The 12,435-nt window shown below is 38.1% G+C and overlaps 1 long non-coding RNA gene across 5 annotated transcripts in view; it reads right to left on the minus strand.

The window, feature by feature from the left end:
* Window positions 1-12,435, minus strand: part of LOC138428105 (uncharacterized) — a 147,263-nt gene that overhangs the window by 73,917 nt on the left and 60,911 nt on the right. For 2 of the 5 annotated variants that reach the window (XR_011252270.1, XR_011252269.1), the window contains exons 3-4: window positions 10,899-11,091; window positions 10,543-10,690 (exon numbers count right to left, since the gene is read on the minus strand). This is a non-coding gene — a long non-coding RNA (uncharacterized lncRNA). Of the gene's footprint in view, window positions 1-10,065; window positions 10,250-10,542; window positions 10,691-10,898; window positions 11,092-12,435 lie in introns of all 5 variants that reach the window. The other 3 variants (XR_011252268.1, XR_011252272.1, XR_011252271.1) reach the window with 2 other exon arrangements.

Raw genomic sequence — 12,435 nt, forward strand, 5'->3', positions numbered from 1 at the left:
TTGCCTTAGGTCATACAGAACCAGAGAGGTCTTAAATAAACAGTGAGATCTAACTCTATAGGGGCTCTCAGATGATATCAAATACTGCCAAACAATATTACTGTGGCAAAGCCACAAAAACAAAAATATCATTAAAAGCCACTAATATATAGCAGAAGCCTAAATCTAAGTCTATTCCTGCATATGTGGAGAGGGGGGATGTCCGTGTATGTGCGTGTGATGTCTGTGTATGGTACCTGTGTGTGCACATGGTGTTTGTGAGCATGTGTGGGTGGTGTCTACAAGTGTGTGTGTGTGCATCATATTGAGTGTGCATAGAGTCTGTGTATTTGTGTCTGCATGCCTGTGTGGCGTTTCTGTGTGTATCCATGTAGAAGAGAGGTGTGCAGGAAGACAAAGAAACAGAAACGAGGGGGGAAAGATGCTAGAAAGCCAAAGACCATTTTCCCTCTTTCAGAGCTGATGTCTCCCACGGGACCAGGAAGACTTTTGAGGCTGGGAGGTGTGGAAAATAAACATTTCACAGCCAGCTATGCCACTTAAGGAACGTTCTGATAATGAAGAAAGTTCAGGAACCCCAGTCCAGACAGATGTCATATGCCCTTTAAGGCTGCATACCATGTGTGCATGTGTGTTGTTATGTCTGACTCCATGGACTACAGACCACCAGGCTCCTCTGTCTCTGAGACTCTCCAGGCAAGAATGCTGGAGTGGGTTGCCATTTCCTGCTCCAGGGGATCTTCCTAACCCAGGGACTGAGCCCAAGTTTCTTGTGTCTCCTGCATTGGCAGGCAGATTCTTTACCACTTGCACCACCTGGGAAGGCTGCATGGTCACAGGTCATTTTTAGTGGCCTGATTTTCTTTAATTTTGTAGTGACATATATGGAAAAGTATAGATGACAGAATTTCTGGGTTTTTTTAAAGCTTAAACCCCCACCGAATAGAAACAAAAAGGAATTCTGCCAGGCCCACTGTAGTTCTCTGTGACTTAAAAAAATTTTTCAGCAGCAGAAGAATACTTTTTAGGAGACAGTGTACAGGTTTACTGCTGAACTGCCTTGATCAAATTTTTTAATTTATTTATTTTTTATTGAAGGATAATTGCTTTACAGAATTTTGCTGTTTTCTGTCAAATTTTTAAATTAATATTTTCTGTGCCAGGAAAGTATCCTCTCCTTCCCATCCCCATCTGAGGATTTATTAACAGGCCCTCTGAAGAGACCAGGAAGCAGGTTCTGAAGATACACAAATTTTCCCTGGCTATGATCTAGCAAAACTTTCTTTTATAGCAGTAGCTATAACCTGGCAGGTGTGAGCAAAATAAATTCAATTCAGATTTTTTTTCCCTAACCTATATATTCCTCTAAGGAAAACAGCCTGTGTTTCACTAGATCCCAGGCTCAAAGATGTCCTATTGCTTCATCAGCCTCCAATTTATAAATCTAAACAGAGAAGAGGAGAAGGCAATGGCACCCCACTCCAGTACTCTTGCCTGGAAAATCCCATGGACGGAGGAGCCTGGTGTGCTGCAGTCCATGGAGTCACTGAGAGTTGGACACGACTCAGTGACTTCACTTTCACTTTTCACTTTCATGCATTGGAGAAGGAAATGGCTGCCGTCTACGGGGTCGCACAGAGTCGGACACGACTGAAGCGATTTAGCAGCAGCAGCAGCAGCAGCAAACAGAGAAGGAAAAAAAATTAATTTTGCCAGCGCTTAGCCCTGCACTGTCCCAGGGATCTGCCCTGAAGGACGTCCAGGGGGACCTAAGAGTGACTTTTCTCTTTGCGTTCAAGTGTGCGCATGCGGGTCAAGAATCAGGGAGTTTCCACCCTGAGGAGCACATGTCCATGTGTCTGTCACCAGCCAGGCTGCATGGTGGCCATTGCCAATCTTCTCAAACCCACAGCCCTGAATCTTATTTTACCAAAACCCTGACTGCCCCATCATTGATCGCTTAGCTTCACTTGATATTTCTTATGGAGACAAAATACAAAAAGGAGAAGCTACAAAGGGAAAACGTTACAGAATTCAAAAACACATTTGTTTCCTCGACCTTCAAATCCTTCAATTATTTTGGATGACTATCCAAAAGTGAGATTGATGGATCATGTGGCTGTTCTATTTTTAATTTTTTGAGGAACCTCCATACTGTTTTCCATAGTGACTTCACCAATTTATATTCCCACCAACATTGTACAAGGATTCCAATTTTTTCCCATCCTTGCCAACATGTATTATCTTTTATTTTTTTGATACTATATACATCCTAACAGGCGTGATATGATATTTCATTGTGGTTTTGATTTGCATTTCCCTGATGATTAATGATGTTGAGCATCTTTTCATATACCTACCTATTGGCTATTTGGACATCTTTGAAGAAATGTCTGTTCCCCCTTTATTAATTGGGTTATTTGTTGATTTTTTAGTTGAGTTTTAAGAGTTCCTTATGTTTTTTGGATATATTAACCTCTTGTCATATATATGATTTGTAAATATTCTCTCCAATTCTGTAGGTTTCCTTTTCATTCTGTTGACTGTTTTCTTTACTGTGCAGAAGCTTGTTAGTTTGATGTAATCCCACTTGTCTACTTTTGCTTATTTTGCTTGTACATTTAGTGTCAGGGTTATTTCTTTCGACTGGATTTCCTTAAGCCATATACTTACTTCAAAGACCTTCTTTGTTAAAGCTCTTGCTACATATTGCTAAACTGCATAAGTTTCTAGTTTATACTATCAGAGGAAATAACAAATCCTCATTCTAGCACCAATTACCTTTTTTAAAAAAATAATAAAAATACAACTTTTCTTCCTTATTTCACTTTTCATTTCTCTACTGGAGAAGATAAACATTATCTCTACAGTAGTATTTTCTTACCCAGTACTTCGTAAATGGTCTTCTTCCTTTCCAGGATATTTTAACATTGATATCTATTGTTTTTTTGCTATACTGTGAAGACTTTAGTTCTTAGTCATATAAACATATATATATATATACACACACATAAGCCCATCGTTTTATATAATTTTTATTTACCTTTTACTTTAGGGTTTTATTTCCTTACAAAAAGGTTTTCTGTTTTAGATAAAACCTATTAAATTTTCTATGCAACTTCTTTTATCAGTTTAAGCCTAGAAAATTCTTATACATATAGACGTCAGCTATTTCTGTACATATTCATCTAACTTTTTATAGTCTGACAGTTTTAATTTAACTCATCAGGACATCTAAATTTCTTTTTAAAATTATAAGAATTTGAACTAGATTTATAAATTTTTCTAGCCAAGTTTCCTTAATTAGCTATTTAAAACTTACAAGTTTTATATTTATTCATTATGCCTATTTAATCATATATTAGAGTCAGTTTCTGGCCTAAACTTTTCCATTACTTTTTGTCTATTTTTGTATCAGAAACACACTTTTAAGTACTATAATTTAATAATATCTTCTATTACATGGCAATTATACATAATGCTTCTTTTTAAAATGTCTTTGCATATCTTGCCCAGTTATTTTTCCACAAAAATTTCAGAAAAATAGTGTCCTACTCAAAAAATAACTGTCAGTATATTTAATCAAAACTATATTAATCTATATGTTAAATTAAGAAAAGTAAATACCTTTATGATATCAATTCTTTCCAAATTTATGTAAAGATTTAGTTCTGTTTCAACCAAATACAATTAAGTTTACATAAAATTTCTTCATATACTTCTCAAGTGGTTTTTGCTAAGGTTACTCATGTATTTTATTATGAAGGTCATTTTATTAATATATTTTATCATTAATCATTGTCAATGTAAAGGAAAAGTCTTTATTTTGGACATCTTTTCTAAAATTTAATTATTTATAATTGCTTAATTTGTACTCAAACTTTATAACTAAGCAGTTTAAAAAATGATAATGAAATTCTATCAAGTATGTAAGAGATTTCCAAATATCACTAGCTAAATAAAACAGAGTTTGATGAAGAATCCAACAGTTACCATAGATAGGAAGAAGTTCAAGCTGAGCTAAAGATCTCATTGAAAGAAAGATTTCCAGAAATCTCCCCTTTGGGGGAAGTGAGGAAGGCTGTCAGGGTGGTCTCACAAAGTGGCCAGAAATAGAAGATTAACCAAGATGATCTGCAAAGAACGGCGGTTGCAAAATAATCTGCCTACATAAGACAATCAAGACATCTAAAATTTCATCATTAGAGCAACCTATGAATGTCTCCTTTCATGCCTTCATAGAGAAGCAACATATCCAAATTTTTTACTGAAGTATGGCTGACATTCAACACCGCATTAGTGTCAGGAGTACCACATAGCAATCTGACATGTACACTTATGCAATGATCCCCATGATAAGTCTAGTGACCATCTGTCCCCATACAAAGTTATTACATTATTGACCACATTCCTTATGCTGTATATTACATCCCATGGCTTATTTATTTTATATCTGGAGGCTTTTTAACCTCTTTATCCCCTCCCCCTATTTCACCCACCATCCCACCCCTGCCAAGTAATACATATAATTAAAATCTGTGTGTGATTTATAAGAGCTACTTTCCTCTTTGTGAGAAAAACTGAACATGTGGGAAGCATCATCTCCCAATGAAGAGAGTTTAAAGAAGCATAAATGTCACCAGCACCAGTCATACTTCAGTTAAGAGACAATTTTTTCTCAGGCCAGTATTTTACTGATTTTTTTCCCTGACCCACAACCTCCTTCTCCTCTCCTTTTCCACCATCATAAGTCTTCCCTCAGAACACCTGGGCTCTAGTTTCACTTCTTCCAGAAACACAAGATACAGCTTCAAGCTGCCACTGATTGCCTGGTCTCAATTACTTAGAAATTAGGTGTTGAGCAAAATGATCACTCTGAAGTCTTATCATTTTTAAGTGTTGAGGTTTTAATAGTATTTGTGAAGGGAAAGGGTGAAACATCCTACCAACTGTATTGATTTTGCTGAAAGACAATGTCCAAATCCTTCAGGACAAAAAAGAAAAAAAAAACTATTTAGGTGTTTCACTGTCTAATCCAAAAAAAAAAAAACTAGAAAATCTCTTAATGAGTTTGGGAAAAACCCAAAAAACTGAAATGTCGTGAGATGTAATTTTTAACTATTATATTAGTTTACCGATTTGCTATTTTTAGACCCTTCAACTTGAGAAACAAAATAAAATGTACATCATTCAGTTTGGGAAAATATTCTTTTCGGGCTGGTTATCCTCGGGTAGGACTGAACACACACACCTACCAATCCCCACTAACAAAACTGTGAAGGAGATGTTTTTACAGAAAGCATAAACTTATTAATACAAGAAGACTGGAAAAGCAGAGGCAGGCGTGCAGGGACTGAAGAAGGAATAAGCAGAACACAGAGGTTTTCCAGGGCAGTGAAACTACCCTGTATGACACTATAATGGTGGATACATGTCATTATACCTTCATTAAAACCATAGACTATACAAAACCGAGAGTGAACTCTAATGTAAAAAATGTGGAAAGTGGATCTGGAGAAGCAAACAGAAAGTGCCAGCTCAGAATTATTCATCTGAGCGTTTCTGCCTAGAAAAGACTACCTTGGTCCATTTTCATCACTAAAATGTTTTTCATCACCTCCTTTTGTAAAGTAGGAGGTGACATGGTGTTTTCATTACCTCTGATTAAAACTCTTTCACAGCCAGGATTTTCAAGTTACCTTAAAACCTTTGAAAAGCATTTAACTCCCAAACCCATTAAGAGATTTTCTAGTTTTTGTTTTTGTTTTTTTTTTAACTATTTATTACACAGTGGGCATTTAACAACTTGTTTTCAATGACCAGCAATGGGTCATAATAATAATTGAAAGAAACATCGAATCTGCCTCGGAAAGGCCAAACTGGCCTCTAGTCTATCCTAGACTTCTCCTTTCTTAGATTGGGAGGTGGCCTACTTTTCAGGGCTTTATTTGCCTCTTTGTTTCCTTTTAAGACTTAAGGAAGAAAATTCTGGCAAACTTCTTAGAGATGTATGATGCCATTAGACTATGTTAATTTGACAGTCTGTTAATTTTATTCTTCAGCTGTAATATATCACATCTATAAGAACCACTGCTTTATGCTTTGTAACACAAACCAGCAAGCTGACATCAACTTCATTTTTGTTTCTTTTCTGACAATCAATTATTTTATGAGAAAAGCTAAGACAATTTCACTTTTGACAGCTTAAAAAAAGACTTCGGTATCCTACCCTGTGAACTTTGCCACTGTCCTATTTCCATTTAACTTAAGTTGCAAGTTCAAACACAGACCTGATGTACAGCACTCTTAAATATCCAAAATGTTCTGAGTTGGGGGTTTTTTTTGCAAGAGAAATGAATAAAACAGACACACAATAAATCAGTATTTCTGATAAAAATGCTACTTTGCTCACTATATTTTCCATTACCTCTTCTATTCTTTTCATTTACAAATGAATTCCCTCCTTTCTCACAACAGATTCAGGATTTCAGACCAAAATCCTGTAGTTATACTGCTGTCCACAGCAGGCTCACAATGTATGTTTCACTTATTTTTTATTATCACCCCTGAAAAATCTACCCACTCTTTTGCACTGGTGGTCAGTGATGATGTCAGGATCTCTTGTACTCTAAGTATTCCAGTGAGAAGACTACACTCCTTTCTAACTAACTTGCTGACTTTTCTGCATCACCAAAGTGCCTTAGGCCCTTCCTATTAAGTTTAAAATAAAGAGGTACTCAACCTGTACTCAGAGAAGGCAATGGCAACCCTCTCCAGTACTCTGGCCTGGAGAATCCCATGGATGGAGAAGCCTGGTAGGCTACAGTCCATGGGGTCGCTAAGAGTCAGACACGACTGAGCGACTTCACTTTCACTTTTCACTTTCATTGCATTGGAGAAGGAAATGGCAACCCACTTCAGTATTCTTGCCTAGAGACTCCCAGGGACAGAGGAGCCTGTTGGGCTGCCGTCTACGAGGTCACACAAAGTCGGACACGACTGACGCGACTTAGCATCAGCAGCAGTAGCAACCTGTACTAATGCATGAAAATATCAAAACATCATTTCTGACTGATCTTCAATTGCTTCCAATGCTACCTTTGGAGAATAGGAAAAAAATAGTTGGAAAATAAGCATTTCTTATAACTGAACAATAGATCTGCAGTATGTTCTCACAAGGCAAAGGAAAAAAGTTGAGGAGGCATCAAACCACTTCCAGGTGGTTAAAATGAGAGTATTCATTCTTTCGAGGAGAATCACATAATTAATGGAAAGTGTTCATATCTGCTACAAAGGCATTGAAAATATTCTCTCAGTTGCTAAACTGGTTCCCAATTTATTTTGCAAAAACTGAAATATTTCTTCCCAGTATTTGTTCAAACATCATAAAGTGACCTGGTGATTTACCTGCTACTAGTCAAAGCTGTGGTTTTTCCAGTGGTCATGTATGGATGTGAGAGTTGGACTGTGAAGAAGGCTGAGCGCCGAAGAATTGATGCTTTTGAAGTGTGGTGTTGGAGAAGACTCTTGAGAGTCCCTTGGACTGCAAGGAGATCCAACCAGTCCATTCTGAAGGAGATCAGCCCTGGGATTTCTTTGGAAGGAATGATGCTAAAGCTGAAACTCCAGTACTTTGGCCACCTCATGCAAAGAGTTGACTCATTGGAAAAGACTGTGATGCTGGGAGGGATTGGGGGCAGGAGGAGAAGGGGACAACAGAGGATGAGATGGCTGGATGGCATCACTGACTCTATGGACGTGAGTCTGAGTGAACTCCGGGAGATGGTGATGAACAGGGAGGCCTGGCGTGCTGCGATTCATGGTGTCGCAAAGAGTTGGACATGACTGAGCGACTGAACTGAACTGAACTGAACTGAAAATGCTGACCAGTATAGATGATCTCAGTGGAGTAAACTATAAGAAATTTTCAAAATTTCCAAACTATCCACCATAATAAGCACTTAAATTTTGGCCCACGAATCATAGGCATTTAGCCCTGTTATTCTCTACATACTGCCCATCTCCTTTCAACAGCCTTTTCATGATTAATCATTATCTCCTCCCTCTGGTGTATTCTTTGTACATTTACAAAATCAGAATAGTAGAGCACATCGCCTAATAGTTCTTTGGGGTTTTGCTACTGCTCTTTTTCCTTAACTAAAATATAGCCTTCCTGAAAGCATAGTACATGCATACTAAGTTGCTTTAGTCATGTCTAACTCTTTGCAACCCCAAGGAAAGTAGCCCACCAGGCTCTTCTGTCCAAGGGATTCTCCAGGCAAGAATACTGGAGTAGCTTGCCATGCCCTTCTCCAGGGGCCTTCCTGATCCAGGGCTCAAACCCCAGCTCCTGCACTACAGGTGGATTCTTTACCAATGAGCCACTGGGGAAGCCCTGAAAGCATAGTACCTGCCTTTAAATTCTTTTCTAACATTCCAGTCATTAACCGAAAGAAGGTCCCCTGCATGAGTGACACTGAACTACTCAGCCCTACTGTTCATCTCAGGAAGTTCTGCGCCTTATGGATGGCTTTAAGAATTCTGCTTCTCTTAGGAATCTTCTAGTTGGAAGTAGGAGAAAAGTCTCACATTGACTTACACAAAAAAAAATTTCCTTTAAATAAAAGGGCACTCTAAGTAGGAACTTGAGAGATTCTTTATTCAGGACTCAGATGTTATCAACAGTGTTCTTTGCTTCTCTCCCTGCAGTGGGTCCTGCAACTTCAGGCTCCTCTTATCTTTACACACAATCCAGAGCCAGAGCGAAAGTCAAGCAAAAGCTCCGACAGAAGCCTGGGCTGAGTCTTTGTAGTTGAGATTGGCCAGGTCAGTGGTTCTGACTGGCTTAGCTTGGGTAAGGAGACCAGGGTGGAGGCAACTCCAACCCACAGCTTCTGGGCCAGGAGGGGAGGCAGAAGGGCCTCTGGGCAAAATTGTGGTGGGGGAACATGGACACAGTGGAACAAAACCAACCCATAGACACTTGTGGGACTGCATCCACTTCTGCCTTTCAGGTAATTTGCTATTATTTTCCTTAGCAATAAATTTTGTCAGATTAGTAACCCTGTGTGGGGTCCATAGTGTTTCTATTATGTTCCCTAATGGCAAACACATTCCACAAGACTGTTGAATGAAATTCTTATTTTTTCCTTCCAGAAATGATTTCCAGATTTGTATGATATAAAATAACAGATATACTAATGATGTACTCAGACTTCCACTGTCCTTCAGTGTACTCTTCTCAAGATCTCAATATAACAAAATCGTGTGGTTCTCGTTCATTATCTGTCTTTTGACATATGAACAACTATAACACCATAGATAAAAACTTTCTATCAATTTATGAAGTCTAATTTTTGTATTAATCGTCTGCAATTCTTAATAGGGTCCTAAAAGATCTCCCTGAGTTAACAGGTCTTGACTCGTGATTTTAGCTATTTTTACCACATCTAACATGGCACTAACAGCTCCCCATGGCAAGAGGGAATGTGTTAAAAGTCCGTGGCTAATGTCTCTCCCTCCTTCCTTGAAGCCTTCCTTAAGAAGCCCATCCTTTTAGCACTTTCAGGCCAGGCAACTGCGTTCACCAGGGTCACTGCCTTTCTCTCCTTTGCAAACACTTGAGAAACAAGTCAAATGTCATTCAATCATTTCCTCTCCTTCTTGCTTCTTTTTAAATACTTTGGAAGAAAATTACTTTTCCAAAAATGTATTTGGACTTACTCATCCAGTAACACTGTATCTTTGCATATTGTGGAATAGTTTTTAAACAATGCCAAGGATAAGAGTCAGACACAACTAAGCGACTTCATCTTCACCTTCACCTTCACCTTCAAGGATTTTTTAGTTTAGTTTTTGCTTGTTTGGCTCTTTTTTTTTTTTTTTTTTTGCTCCTTGTCAATTTCATCCCACATTTATTTCTTTTCATAAAGTTGACTTTTTTCCATTCAAATTTCTGTCAGATTTTTATCTGTCCTATCTTCTTTCCCTGAAGGCATCTTGAAAGTGAAAGTGAAGTCTCTCAGTCATGTCCGACTCTTTGCTACCCTATGGACTATAGCCTACCAGGCTCCTCTGTCCATGGGATTTTCCAGGCAAGAGTACTGGAGTGGGGTGCCATTTTCTTCTCTAGGGTATCTTCCCAACCCAGGGATCAAACCCAGGTCTCCTGCATTGCAAACAGGCGCTTTACCTTCTTAAAGATGCCTTTTCCAAACAGCTCTTCAAAGGACTAGGATACTGCTTAAACCTAAAATCATCATCCTAAAATTATTTCTGTTTTATTATCCACTTGTCAAAATTGAAAACTGAAAGAAGTCATAAAATACTGTTAAACTTATTAACATTTTGTGTTTACATATACAAACACCATAAATCCCAAAATAGTTAGGTGAAGTCCTGGATATTTTTACCTATTGATTTTAATTAAATTTAAGTTGTCAGGATTGCAAGTAAGAGAGAAAGGAGAAATAGATGGGAAAAAAAAAAAACCACGAGCAAGCTTTTTATCCCAGCTCTTGGGGGAAAAAACTAATAAGCTACCTCCACGGTGAATTTCTAGTGAATCATTAACCAGGGATTTGTTGCCTTGGTTACTGAGCCAGGTAGAGATTTCAGAAAAAAAGCAATGTGACCTATGAGCTCAGGAAACTGAAGAAGTGAAATTTCTTCATGATGATATTTGCGGTTCCTACAGAAAGAAATGAAAAGAGTAAAAAACGTATGTTAAAATAAAATAGAAAAAGGATATCTTGATTTTTGTCCCAATGTCAAGACATTTACACGCACACACACTTAATAATAGCATCTCAGTGTTAGTTTGCTTATGAGATTTTATAACAGACCAGTTCCAATATATGAGACAACTCCCATCCTAGAAAACAGAATATTGTGCTCACCAGTGATCCCTGGACATGGGCTTTTTCATTGAGTTATGTTCTATGATTCTTTACATTATACTGTATCAAAATAAAAATCACAAGAATATTCCTGCTGCTGCTGCTGCTAAGTTGCTTCAGTCGTGTCCGACTCTGTGTGACCCCAGAGACGGCAGCCCACCAGGCTCCCCTGTCCCTGGGATTCTCCCCAGACCTAAAACCAAAAGGAGAAACTAGAGTCAGAATTTGAAGGCATGACTTCAAGTAGTAAACCTTTACCTTTATTACAAAACTCAGGTTCACATTCAAGACACCAATGGTTTTCTAACACCTGCCCGGTGATGGGAGAGACCATTGTATCCATAATAGTTCATTTTGTTCCATTTCTCTGGAGAACTCTGGATCTTACAGGATCCAAGCCCTACGTCTTATATTTTTTGTGCCAATTCTCCAAGCCAGTCCAGTTTATACTAAAACCAAGACCTGAGGATAGGAAGTAAATGGCTGGCAAAGTCACAACTGCCCTTTAAAGAGAATAAGGCATCTAAATAAGAAAACATAAGAAACTTAAATTCTGTCAATGGCTAGTGATAAACAGGCAGCATGACATGGCCAGTAGGTCAGAGGCTCTGGGATCAGCTGGCCTGGATTTGTATTCTAGCTCGACTGCTCATGGACTGGGCGGCCCTGAAAGTGAAGCTAAACTCAGTTTACTGTCAGCTATGCAATGGGAATAATCACACCTAACCCAGAAGACTGACTGTTGTCAAAATTCAGTAAGATGATATAGGCAAACCCTCTTACTACCACTTTTCATTTAAAAACTAAATTTCCTGAGATATTTAAACTTGAGATTCTAAAATTTAGAACATTTTCCGTACACATCTGTAAGTGATACTTTTTCTTTAAGTGCAATATTACTAGGACTTTCTTGGTCTGGAACCCCTCAATGCACATAAACAAATAAATACTTTAAAGCAAAGCTGAAAACAGAAGTTAAAAGGGTTGACTTAAGGTTCAGATTGAGATGTAAATTCCTAAAACATGCACATCATTTAATTTGTGCCCACATTGGAATGTGGTCACTGAGTGTTCCCACCTGGTCTTATAGCCTCAGACAGGAGGTACTCATGATTAAGATATATTCTCAATCATAAATTACTCTGGGTTTGCAATCTTCCCATCATCCTGTATCTGCAGTTGCAAGATTTCTTTCACCATCATTTATTCAGTTTGGGAAATACTTAAAGTTCTCTGTTCGAGCTTAGCACTGGACTAAGTTAAATGAGATGAATAGTCAGCATCTGCAATTTATCACAAATTCAACAGAAGATGCTGAGATTTGCTTCATTCCCAATCAGGCTTTATTTAGACTTCCCTTTTTATGACCATAATGGGCTTTCTGCCCTTATTTCCTGTCAAAGCTCTTAGATGCTTATTACTTGATATTTATTTATCCTTCCCCTTTCAGAGGCAGCCAAATCCTAAGATGTTTAAATATATGGCACAGATTTTGAATTTTTTAGGGCTCACTTTTAGTTAGCATTATCTCGCCAGT

Source organism: Ovis canadensis, chromosome 23, assembly GCF_042477335.2.
Source record: "Ovis canadensis isolate MfBH-ARS-UI-01 breed Bighorn chromosome 23, ARS-UI_OviCan_v2, whole genome shotgun sequence".
NCBI classification, from domain to species: domain Eukaryota; kingdom Metazoa; phylum Chordata; class Mammalia; order Artiodactyla; family Bovidae; genus Ovis; species Ovis canadensis.